The sequence below is a fragment of the Trachymyrmex septentrionalis genome, unplaced genomic scaffold, assembly GCF_001594115.1.
Source record: "Trachymyrmex septentrionalis isolate Tsep2-gDNA-1 unplaced genomic scaffold, Tsep1.0 scaffold73, whole genome shotgun sequence".
Classification (NCBI taxonomy): domain Eukaryota; kingdom Metazoa; phylum Arthropoda; class Insecta; order Hymenoptera; family Formicidae; genus Trachymyrmex; species Trachymyrmex septentrionalis.
In genome coordinates this window covers 146,553-159,859 of record NW_017305916.1, presented here as the reverse complement: position 1 = coordinate 159,859, position 13,307 = coordinate 146,553, and positions in this window count along the sequence as shown.

The following is a 13,307-nucleotide window of genomic DNA, read 5'->3' as shown; positions in this document are numbered from 1 at the left end:
ATATATATATATATAATATATGATTTTTATAAAGGTGGCTCGCGCGCGGCATGGAGAGGCCGGCCTACAAAAGCGTTTCAAAAAAAAAAAGAAAAAAAATCACAGCGAAGAAAATGGGTGCATGCAGATTTATCGATGATATGTATATGATATAAAATAATTGAAGTGTTCTCGCACGATTGCAATTTTCATCGATCTAGGCTCCTATTCTTGAAAAGAAACGTATACGTTTTTTTTTTTAATCAGAGAAATACTATAGTATACGTAACGTATACTGTAGAATATTCCTCAAATTTTTCGTATACATTTCTTTTCAAAAATAGGGGCTTAAATCGTAACACTTATATCGAAACAATTCGATAACAAGTGTGATCGTGCAACATTGTCTTCTAAGGCACAGAAGTTTTAATGATTTTTTTTCTTAACTAGCGGAACAATTTACATACGATTGCAATTTATCGATTTACGAAATTAGCTGACTGATTAAGCCCGGTTCAGATTGTTTGCTTTCGTCATTAACAACGAAAGTAAAAGAGAATGCGCTTTTAGAATAACCACACGAAAAGTATAGCAACGAGAGAAAAACTTAATTATCGAGTTTAATAATTAACTGTTATTTCAGCGCGTTCAATTAAATTTTCTAACGGATGCTATTAAAAATTTCATTAAAAGAAGGGATTAAACGTAGTATGATACTGTGATTTGTTACTCGTTCACCGATAACTAATCGAACAGCCCAAGATAAGAGCAGTGCTTTTATCGCTGGCCTAATGTTACTTATAATTTAAGAGGTCCAAAATATCGATACTGCTTTAGTGCTTTCTCTCATCGTGTTAAGTCTATTAGAGAAATTATATTTTGTTTATATGTATAATTTAGTTTTTTTTTTTCTTATTTAATCATATACGGGTCAGAATATGGAAAGAGTATTTAATTTAACATAATTAATGTATTTTAATTTAGATGTGAGAGAAAGGAAATATCATTCGGGGTGAAGCACTGAATCGGCCTTAATTACGATACTCTACAGTCTATTGCAGAAACGCGCTCGAAGTGACGGCGCGTGTGTATACATACATGTATTCATGCATGCACATCGCATAACACACATACATACTCGCCATATCTATATATACACTCAGTCACGCAGCACTCTCGTATTTGCGAATTTGCGCACTGACGAGACATTGGAATGAACGAACTACTTTCTTGTCTTTTTTTTTTTTACGCGGATTAAAAAAGTATAAATTTTTTCACGCGAAAGAAAAAAATTTACAAAGAACTTTTTGATGTGCGAATTAATTACGGAATGAAATGATACTTTTTCGAGCTGACGATTACTAGGAATAATTTTCGTTGATCAATCATTGAATCATTTTGAAATTTCTTTGAGAAATGTTGTATTGATTGCTATTATTGTGTGATGCACATCGCCTTGATAACGAGAAACGCCACGATCAAAATAAATAACGAAACAGTGGGAATGTGGAGAAAGACACGCGTCTATTATCCTAATTAATGTACTTTACTTCATGTACGTTTGAATGAAGTTTTATATCACTTTAGCAATGCTATTTACTCCGTAGAAATATGTTTCGTTTCGCTAACTGGAACTTCCATTCATTTATTTTTTTTTTTTTCATAAAGGGCATTTTTCTCTTTTGTCGCATTCGCAGTAATATCGCGGATTTGCATCTTTTCATGCTTACACGTGTGTGTTACATACAGAGCATGCGAACGCCACAGTAGAAGTACATCATAGCGTTTTGACTCTTCGATCGTTCACGTAGTCATCCCAGCATAGACAAACGAGCTTGTAAATAGTCACCGAATGTTATACGATTACAAAATAACGAAGTAATTACGACGGTGACACACATCGCGGGGAGGGGTTTCGCTCCCGCGAAGTGGAGCCTCTCGTAATCAAACCCCCGTTGTTACCAAGCGCCTACGACTATACGATTAGCATGTTGCTCTGAACAGAGAATGGACCTCGCGTACAAGTCATTGAGTTAGAATATATCGTAATCTCGTCTTTGAAACACGGATTGGAATTAAACGAGACAAACCTCTCGTGCGAGATGCGGAATCTTGGCCAAAAGAAAGGCAACGGAGAATCTTTGATAAATCGTAAAAGAAGATAGAGTGCCAACGCGAGAACGTACGAAATTTCAGAGTCCACTTCTCTTTTCGGATCACGGGAGAGTAGTGTGTGCATATTTACCTGTGTACTAAGCATAGTAAATAAAAATTAATTTCCAACGAAGAATATTAAAGGAACGGGATCGTTCGCAACATTTACGCGTATAGATAGTTCGCGGAGTAGGTTTAAAAACAAAAAAAAAAGGGTATCGGAACGATGGAGTTAAATGAGCGAGAGAAAGAGAGCGAGCGAGAGAGAAACGAGCGACAGTTGTGAAAATGGAAAAAGGATGGAAGGGAAGATTGAGGGATTTTGACTGGATAAGTAACATACTCCATGCCTTATAATAATAGGTAATAAAGTACGCGTAAGCATAGATCTATTTAATTAGCGAGTTAAGAATTAGGGAGATCGTATTGTGTGTTCTCTCTTTCTAGCGCACTTGGCGATGGGAACTAAATCGTTAAGATGAAACGGAGAACAATTTTTATTCGTCGCGATAACGTACAGCAGATAAAAAGCAGAGCTTTTGTGTGATTAATAAATTTTTCAGCGGCGCGGCGTCTTGAATTCCCAGCGCTCCGTGCGTGCGCTTTGTAAATGACAAGTGAATGCTAATTGAAGTATTTGGGCGAACAAAAGTGCACGATGATCGAAACAAACGAGATTCTCTTAAATTATATTCCATGTACATCCAAATTTATTACACTTTCATGAATGCTAATTGCGGGCAATAAATGTACGTTAATACTTTATAGCGGTAAAATGAATAAAAGATACAGGAATACAGAAATCGGAAATGAAAATTATCGAAAATTATTCGCGTCACTTGTTTCGTTCGTTGTGCGCTTTCGTTTCTTTCAATTGTAGTGAGTAGTGAGCATCCCTAAGCGTAGTAGGGAAAGTGATGCCGCTAAGTCGAACGATGCTGCGTGATTTGGTGTAGTTTTTAATTGCTTTTTACTACGAGCCGAGACGAAGTAATGAGGGGGCGAGGGAGGGAGGGAGGGGGGGGAGGGGGAGTAGAATTAGAATGCACATCGTAGTTTGTGACTTGTATGTTTTGAATCATTATTTTGAAATCCCATTTTGTTTCAACTAAATTGTTTCTCAGTCATTTACATTTGATATTACATTTCTTATAAATATACTGGATTTCGTATGGGTGATATTAATATTTACAATTAAATGTCAAAATTTCAATACGCTGCAATAATGCTCCTTGTTATTCCTTAAGAAACGTCGTTGCAGTGCAGATGTTTCTGAATTATGATCGACGTTGCAGCTTTATCGAATTAGTAACGAAATTTAGAAATCAGCGACAAAACAGCAATCAGCAACATCAATTACGAGCAATTTGCCCAAAGATAATCGCACCTCTTATGGTTACCATGTTAATAACTCGGACAACATTACACTGAAAATATGCGGATATAAAACGTCTTATGCCCGCATTTTGAATGTAATGTTGTCTGGAAGAACACACCGAGCGCTTTATCTTGTAGGTAACGTGTAGTCCCTAAAAGCTGTGAAAACGATAGCGACGAAATCGATCGTTAATATTTATTTAGATGCGCGATTCACAATAGACGGTAAATCATCCTGGAGATGGATGTTTTCTTTTGTCAAACCTTACTTGTTGAATATTAACTCTAATTGATATGATTTTTACTTACAGAGTGTAAGAAAGACTGGCAGACCTTGCATTATGGTAACAATTCGTATTTACACAAATCTTTTGTAATATTCATTTGAACATTGTAAATTGCGTATTTTTTAATATTATTTATGTATTTATATATCAATTATTATATATGAATACAGGAAGATAAGAATTAATTGGTAAAATTTTTAAATAGATATGTATTTTGTTTTGTAAGGTCTAATCAGAATCTTTTTACACTATTTAGGATTGAAGTCCTTGTTTATAGATTATTTCATACTCATAGCATTGGCGAACAAGTTTCTGGGAATTCTTTGGGAAACTACAACAGTAATGTCATTATTGAAAGTTTTCTTTTACAGAATCAGGAATTTATCGGGAAAGTTTGTTCGCGATTTGAACAGTTTCTAAAGAGACACTTCCACAGAAACTATTCGCTAGGAAAAATAGCGTCACGTGGTAATACTTTTAATTTGCAGTAGGTATCCATTTTGTTCGTCGATTTGATTTAATACGTCAACAGAATTCCTAATTGCGAAAATTACAAAATAATTGTAAATTATTTACAAGAGTGATATATCTGGCGAAATTTTTATTTTTAAATTGTTTTAATACTCTTCAATACTTGAAGGAATCCCTGGAAAAACATCACAAAAAACGTCACTTTTCAATCGTTCAAAAAAATTAATACGAGAGAACTATTCATCTGACAAATTACGCGATACATATTCCATTTTCAACGCTTTTTCAGGGATTACTCTAGTTAGATAAGTGGTGAAAGGTGAAAATGCAATTTATATGCATTATAATTCTTAGAGTAATGGTAGATTGTGATGAAAAATATACCGCTGAGCGGCTAGTGAAACATATTTATGCAATAATAGAGTAATAAGTAGAGAAGTGCATAAGAGAATATTCACGCGCGAATGTCTCGAAAGAGTTATTCTTACAGCGATCGAAAATCGTGATCCACGTGACGCGAAGCTTTCCTTGAAATCGTTAGCAATATCATCGAGGGAACTTCGAAGATCGAGATTGAGAGAGGTGTGCTCGATCTTCGAGCAATATTCTCGCGATTGTGATACGCTATAATAATCGTCGGATATCTTAATCCGTTAGCGCGGCTTATTGTTCTGATTTGTTGTGTCATTTCGAACTTCTGTGTTATTTTTAATAAATCCATGGATTATTTTGTTTCTATGCCTATCTTTATTTCCGCTCGATCCCGGATTTTTTCGGTTCCTCCGATTTTTTTCTTTTTTTTTTTCTTTTTAATTTTCGCAATAAATTTTGTTTAACAAAATTTGTTAACAAAAACAAAGTAGCTAAAATAAGTGCTATCTCAATTTTCATTTCGCTACCATATTTTTATGATAAATTTTCCTTTTAATTAACATACTGGTAAACTAACATATATATTTAATTTATATCTAATATCTCACACGATTTCTATCAGTTAGTTCAAGGATTACCGCGACACGCAGCTTAGTTCGTTCTGAGAAAGGCGTCACCTTCAAGTCAATGCACGAAACAGCAGCAATAAGCGATACTGTTAATTAATTAGATATAGCGTTTGTCGAAAAGCGCCAAGAAAGTGATCCAAGACAAACGTTAGATATTGCCGATCGGGCGCCAGCGATTCGACAAACAACTCGCAGAAACGGGAACTTTGATGGCGATTTTTATGATTGCTATGTGCGCGAAGATTTTTAAAGTAATATCGAAAGCAGATTCCAAGGTGGAATATAAGAACAACGAGATAAATATTATTGGTGTTAACATAATACATCTATAAAACGATGCTTCTCGTAATACCAGTTATTCCGAAAAGGTAATATGAAAAAAGTAGATATATTATTAAGATGTACCTTTCAAGACATAATCGAGGAAAATTTGTCCTTAATGAAAATTCACGTCTGTTAGTTATAATTCTTTTATTTTTAACATAAAAAAAACGTTAATGTAACCATTGAATGAAACTCTATAAAATTAAGTTGAGTTTATCTAATATAGAGAGATAATCTAAGCTAATATAAAGCTTAGAAGATTGAAGTTAAATAAAGTCAGAGACAAAAGTTTTATTGTTTCATTATTGTTACGTTTAATTTAATAAAGACATTTTAATTTAATTTCTATAGTGCTGCATTAAATAATCTTACGATGAATTTTCATTAAAGGTAATCGAAAGTAAATTTCGTGAAGAAAAAGTCTCGTTAAACGAGAATGTAATATGTAAACGGTTCTTCGATAAGTATTCTCATACAGAAACAGATGGATCATCAAAGTGTTCCGGTAAAGTTCGCCTGGCGCTCCAACGGCATTAAATAATAATACCGTAATTGTGATAAAAATAGTTAATTAGTAGGTAAACGTTACATATACGATGTAACGATCGTCGAAGCGATTACAACGACGATCCACGACGGTAGATAAGAAGCAGATTATTGCGAGTAAAATAAATGCATACAGGGATGATAAAGATATTACATAAGGGATAAAAATCATTATTGCGTATAATCGATATTAAGCGATCAGATAGTTTATAACAGACCCGTAGAGACCAGTGATAGGTAGAGAAGTATATATAACATATTAACGAATATCGGACTACCACTGCGACGTAAACGAGTAAACGATGTACTTATTATATACATTAGTCAATGTTCAATGTTGAGATATTTATCTGAAATAAAATACATATACGTTGTTTACACCATACCGTCTGCGTAAAAAATCATTTTTCCACTGTTCTAGAATATCCTTTATTCTACAAAATACACTTGAAATGCCCTGTGACTTTTATCAGATTTTACAATAAAATTATCTATTTATAATTTCATATGCCGTGTATTTTAATATATATTTTATATATAGATACAGTGAATTTCTGATTTTTTAAACTGTTTTTATAGGGTAAATATCTCAGTGGCCAGACATGTCCTAGTTTTCGATTATTTATGTATTGAGGAAACAGTTATTATTAAATATTTATAAATTGAAATCTTAAAAATTAAATAAAATTTATATTGAGCTGACATATATCATTTGGAATGATTAACTTAATTTTTAATAATTTTAAGTGATTTTGGTAGCGCTGAAAAAAAACTTTTCAATCACTTTTTAAAAGTATATCTTATTTTATCATTAAAAAAATAGATCTTTGAGTATATATTCTACGTCGTTTTTTTATTTAAATCAATTGTAATATAAATATTTTAATGTCCAGTTATTGTTATCTAAATTTAAGACTGTTCCAATGTCCATCTACATATCTATGACTATCCGAATTGATAGGTTCATAAAAATTAAATATATTCAAAAAATATTGTTTCACAACATTGTTTATTATTATTTTTTAATCAAAAAACAGTTGACACCAATGTGAGTCGACTAGTTGCGTTATAACAAGTTTATTTTACAATATAATAAATATAAACGTCTCGATCTATGTTTATGTAGGTCATCAGTATCTATAAAAGTTAAATTAAAAAAAATTTAAGTATAAATTTGATATCATATAAATTTTATAAATGATTTGAAAGATCATATTTTTAATAAGGATTAAGTTTTAAATATTTAGCCACTGGAATATTTACCTTATTATGATACACAAAATTAATGAAATTCTGTATAAATATATATTCTATATAAATTCTAAATAAAAAAACCTTAAAATCTACCCTAAATATTCTAACTCAGAATTTAAAATAAAATTCTATAATAGTATCAGGTACTATATGATGCGGAAAACAGATTTGAAAAATTGGAATACATAACCATACAGACGCATGTAAAATATGTATATTTTAAAATATACACATCAATATACACGTACGAAATTATAAGAATTCTATATATAGTGAGTTCTAACGTGAATTATGGATTATTATTAGATTTAAAATTATAATAACTTTTTTCTTTCCGCTTCATTTGTTTTAATTGTATTTAATGATTGGTTTGATAGAATATATTAAATATTATTGTAATATCTAAATACATTTTTATGTTTTAACGTAAACGTTTATCATTTTAATTAATTAAACATTTGTAAATTAAGCTTTTTTGTTAAATTAGAAATAAAAAATATTTTGTTTTTATTATATTTCAATTATTATCTAGATTTTTGCAGTGTATACAATTTATAAAAAATTTAAGGTTTAGAAATGTTTAGAAAAAAGTTAATTTTCTTTAAATTATGATAAAATATACTAGTAACTTAAAAAAAGCCAGTAATATGGACATTTATTAACAATGTTTTTTCTAATAACTATATGTATATCTACTTCTTATGGATCTCGCGTTTACACGAGATTATAATTTATTGTGCCTGATTTTAGTGCAATTTAGTATTAATATTTATCTTAAAGCATCTTAACATAATATGAGAGATCTATGCATATGAAAAGTTTAACCATTTGATAATCTATGGATTTATGAACAAAGCTTCTCAAGCTTTTCGCGAAAACTTGCTCCTTTATACTTCTAACTTATCCTACTCGACATGATTTATGAGCTTATACTGATGCCAGGTCCGATTTATACATGTTTTCACATACATTCATGCTACTCGCGAGTTTACAAAGTAAAAAGATAAATAGAAACATATGTCGAAGCTTTTAGGAGTGTTTATTTATCGAAAACCGAGGTAGTTTTTCAATATTTGATAAAGGGTAAAGTTGATAAATGTTACTCCGAAATTTTAATCGATTAAATATTGCAAATATTTTTATTTCATATACAAGTTGTTTTCAAAATAAATAGAAATTATGAGGTAAGTAATAAAATCTAATACACAATTTAAAATTTAAACCTGTGTATTGTAATATATTTTATAAACACGAACGCGAATTGCATGGTAAATTTTTATACATTACTGTTACTTTTGTTTCTTTTTTATTAACAAAAATATTTTTATTAACAAAAATATTGAAGTAAAAATATTATCAGTAATATATTATGAACAAAAAATTAATACAATATATAATGTGATTAATTATTATATCACAATCCATAAAACAGTTACAGCCTGCTTCCATTTTACAATATCGTTTATGAATACTAGTCGCGAATCAATACTTATACACAACTATTTACAAGAAAAAAGTAAATTAGTAAATCTGAAGTAGTTCTGTTAAATTCTAAATGGAGAATAAGATATGTCAATCACTAAACATATTCGTATATATTGCAGTGTCATGCAATCCGTCGAAATCTGATCTTATCATACTTCTTGTGTTATCCAATTACGGGATTATTACATGTCGACTCGATATTCATATACAAATATGTGATATGAATTTAAGAAAGAGTTCAGAAATAATATGGAGTGGCTCTGAGTTTCGAAGAAAAGTAAGTGATACAAAACTTTCGGTAGCTTGAAAACTTTTCTAAATCGCAAGGGACTTTCAAAGATCCTCAAAGTCCGAGAACCGTTGATTCTCAGGGATTTGATCTATCCTGAAAGCCGCTGCGCGCCTGGAACGTTTCTTAAATCACAAGCTAAATCTTACATCGCGCGAAATCTCTTAGAATTTATATGGCCTCCGACAATGAAATATATTGCTGAACGAAGGCAGGAAAGTTTTGGAAAGTTTCACCGACTTTTTGTCGGCACGTCGACGGGGGTTTGCCGGGCAAACGATTACTATAAGAACGAAAAATACTCGTAAGAACGAAGGTGGTTTTGGAGCCAATGAAACTATGAGAGAAAAGTGTTTAGTGCTATCCGCAGTTTAGAATTGGGAGTAAAATCATTCTTTCTTTTTCTCTCTTGACTCTTCAGATAGCTTTTGGCAAAATTGTTCAATATGTTCTATGAGGAATCTAATCTTGTGTCTTAATATATCTAGTACCATTTCTACACGGAGAGAATTTTTTCTTAGAGTTTATCCTGAAAATATGATAAACATGGAACAATATTGTATTTCGAAGAATTTTAATGTAAATCTCTCTCTCTCTCTCTCTCTCTCTCTCTCATTCATTAATAAAACTACAATAAGTATAAAATAAGTTTGATTAATTTTATTGAAGTAAAAATCTTCAAAATATTGTATTGTATCACAATCATACCACAACTACCATATTTTCAGGGTAAATTTTAAAAGAAAATTCTCTCCATGTAGCTGAATTTCTTTTATTTGTAGCAAACGCTAAAACATTTATTTGAACAATTGATTGATGTTGAAAAATATAACTCTCTTTTTTCATCTTTTATAGATACAGAATTATACAAAAAAATTCACGCTGTACGCACGTATGTGCATATTAGAGATTGTCCCATAGAAAGATGCTGAATCACGCACAGGGAGTAGGAAAAATAAAATATTTTGCAATAAAAGGTATTTGTGAGAGTTTTGTTTATATAAAGACAATCGAAAATATTTGTATTATTTAATAAATGTTCACAAAAGCACCTAATCTTAATGGTATGTTTTCTAAGTGTTAAATTTTTAAAGCTATATTTTCGGAAAAAATTTAAAAAACTTTACTCATCAACATCTCTTTTGATAAAAGAGATAAGCAATGTAATATATTTTTAATTAAATAGTTACATATTCATATCAGGTTTAATGGCTTGTGATATTTGTTGGAAAAGAGTCCCTATACTCTTAATTGTTACAACAATTACGGTTTCGACATTGAAAGTATATAGTTTAACAGTTTTCCATGGTTTCTCTTGTTTCAGTGTCACAATTATTCCGATTGACTTCACAAAATGAGCTTCTTCGCGTAAATGTATAACGTTTGTACGAGTATGTAGATATGCTGAGAGAGAAAAAGAAATAAAGAGACAAAGTTCAGTTTCGATAGTCTCCGAATTAACGATATGAGACATGCTAGGTATATCCTATCTTCGCGCGTCCTCCTCCCGCGCGTCCAGGCGGAGGGTTGCGCGTGGGGTTGATAGTGGTTCAGTATAGGGTGACGGTGACGGTTTCGAGTGACGGCCCGGAGGACGGAGGGTGCCGAACGGAGGAGGGTTAAAGGGTGTCCGCGTCGGTGGTAGGTGGCGAGTGGGATGGTGGGGTCGAACGCCGGTGTGCGGCGGGATACTCTCTCTCTCTCTCTCTCTCTCTCTCTCTCTCTCTCTCTCTCTCTCTCTCTCTCTCTCTTTCTCCCTCACCCCGGTTGGGGATGCTGGATCCACCGTCGGTGGAAACTTCAGTACGCGACCAGCCACCGACGTGTGTTTACGGTCCGAGGCTCCGGCGGAAGCGGCGAGAGAGTTGTTTGCGCTTCGGGGGTGAGAATACCTTTGTAACTTCCGTTCTCCACGCCGCCGCCGCCGACACTATCCTCATCATCATCACCACTGGCTTTGAATAGAATCGATCAGTTTCGCGCGTTATCGCGTAAAAAATAGATTGGCAATTTTTAGGATCGCCGCCGATTCGAATATGTCACGGATCGCTAGTTTTTATCCGGAACAACGAGTTCGAGGATCGCTTTTGTCAACCATTCATCGCGAAGGTCGGCGTTGAATTGAATAGAATTTTAGTGTAGTTTATTCTAAAAATTGTAAATGTAATAATGAATTACTTTAAAAGATGTTTAAACTAATGAACACTAATTTAAAAGTAACGAGTGATGATTTTGATATCGTTATGAGAGTCGTTCCTTTGAAAATTGATATAACAAGGGAAAATTCTTAAAGTAATATAATCACCAGTAAATAATGCTGACTTTTAATATTCAAATAATTGTTCTAATTGTAATTTTATAATCTCAATTAAACTTTGACGATACTTTATATCTCTAAAGAAAGATATAATTACATTATATAGAAATAAACGTCGGTTCACTCATCAACACCTGATAGTTTCTGTAAATGTTCAAAGTTTGTTTCCGTCATTTGGCTATAATTCTAACGTTTAACGAAGGAAATGCGTTTGCAAGCAAACAGTCAAAGTTTCGTTTGTCGCTTTAATTGGGGATACATTCCCCTCGTTCCGGAATAACGTATGGAAATCTCGCGAACTTGCCCACAAGTTGCCGAAGTTTCGTGTTGTTTCAGTGTCAAGGATCATAGTATGCGCATTGACCTTAAAGCCGTCGGAATAACCAGGAGAGACGTTGAGAAACGGTAATATTTTTGATTGATTTTCATAAAAACCAAGAAAGTTTAATTATACTTTTCAGGATACCGACACAAACTTGCAAAACGAATTAATAATCGCCTTTGTCGCGTGTATTAGTTAACAATCTATTGATGAAAAGTCACATTAAAAGAAATTTTTATGAAAGTTTCATCAAAAAGTAATTTTCTTATATCGTGTATTAAAATTTGTACAGCGAGTTACAAATCATGGTTATCCAATTAAAAGATTGAACGCAAATTGAAAATGATTGCCGATATTACGTTTTCGTTACGATTAAATATTCCTAATTACATTTTCCAAAGAAATAAGAGAGTTATTACATTTATGTTTTATTTAAAACTTTTATGCCTGAATGTGAGTGCGTATTTATGAAATTAAAGTAATTGCCAGTACCGCTATCGCTTCTGGAAATTTCAAATCCATTATCAAAATTGAGAGCTGATTTCCTGCCCTTCCCTAGAAGAGGGAAACTCCTAATTAGCGTGAATTTTGGCTGAACATGGGAAATAACCCCAAGCTATTAACGTGCTTGTCGTGATTGCGATAATTGATATAAATGATTTTCATGATTTATCTATCCATTGCGCTTGATCTGGCGAAGATAATTATTAATTCTGCGCAAAATTATTTGGAATGTATTATAGAACGGTATGGATTTATTTTTGCAACAATAAGAGAAACGAGATAACCGTTTTATTATTGGAAAATTCAATTGGTAACTGTCATTGGAGATAGATTTTCGAAGAGGTCACCCAGTCCGGGAAATAATATTTAAAATGGAAGTTTTCAAATTTTGTTCAAAACTAACTATATCTTGAATTTATTCTTTTATTCATAACTAATTATATTTTAAAATAGTTAGAATATATTATATATCTCTAGAATTATAAAAAGAGGGATGTTCGAAAGTAAGCATTTGTTCGTAATAATACTTTACTTACAAAAGTCACATAACATTTGAATAACATTTTAATATGAAATTGGAAAATATATGCGGAAAAAGAAGAGAGAGAGAGAGAGAGAGAGAGAGAGAGAGAGAGAGAGAGAGAGAGAGAGAGAAAGTAGAAACTCTTTCGTTAACTTTTTATTCTGGAGATCAAACTCTATCTCAATCCGAAACGCGTCAACTAGTTTGAACGTTCTTGAAGCATGCTGGGATATTAAGCATTCGGCAATCCGTTCGACGGCGATTCGCTCAACATTTCTGACATACAGCTCCAGCCAGGAACGAACGGCGGAATAATCGCGATACACGGCATTCGCGTCGGTGCTCTCAATGTCAAGGCGTACGGTAATAGAAGTGCATCGGTTAAAAGGATGGTCGGTCGCATCGGGAGCATCTGAAGCTCCTCACGTAAGAACGCCAGGAACGCGACGCTCGGCACGCCGTGGCGGTGGCGAT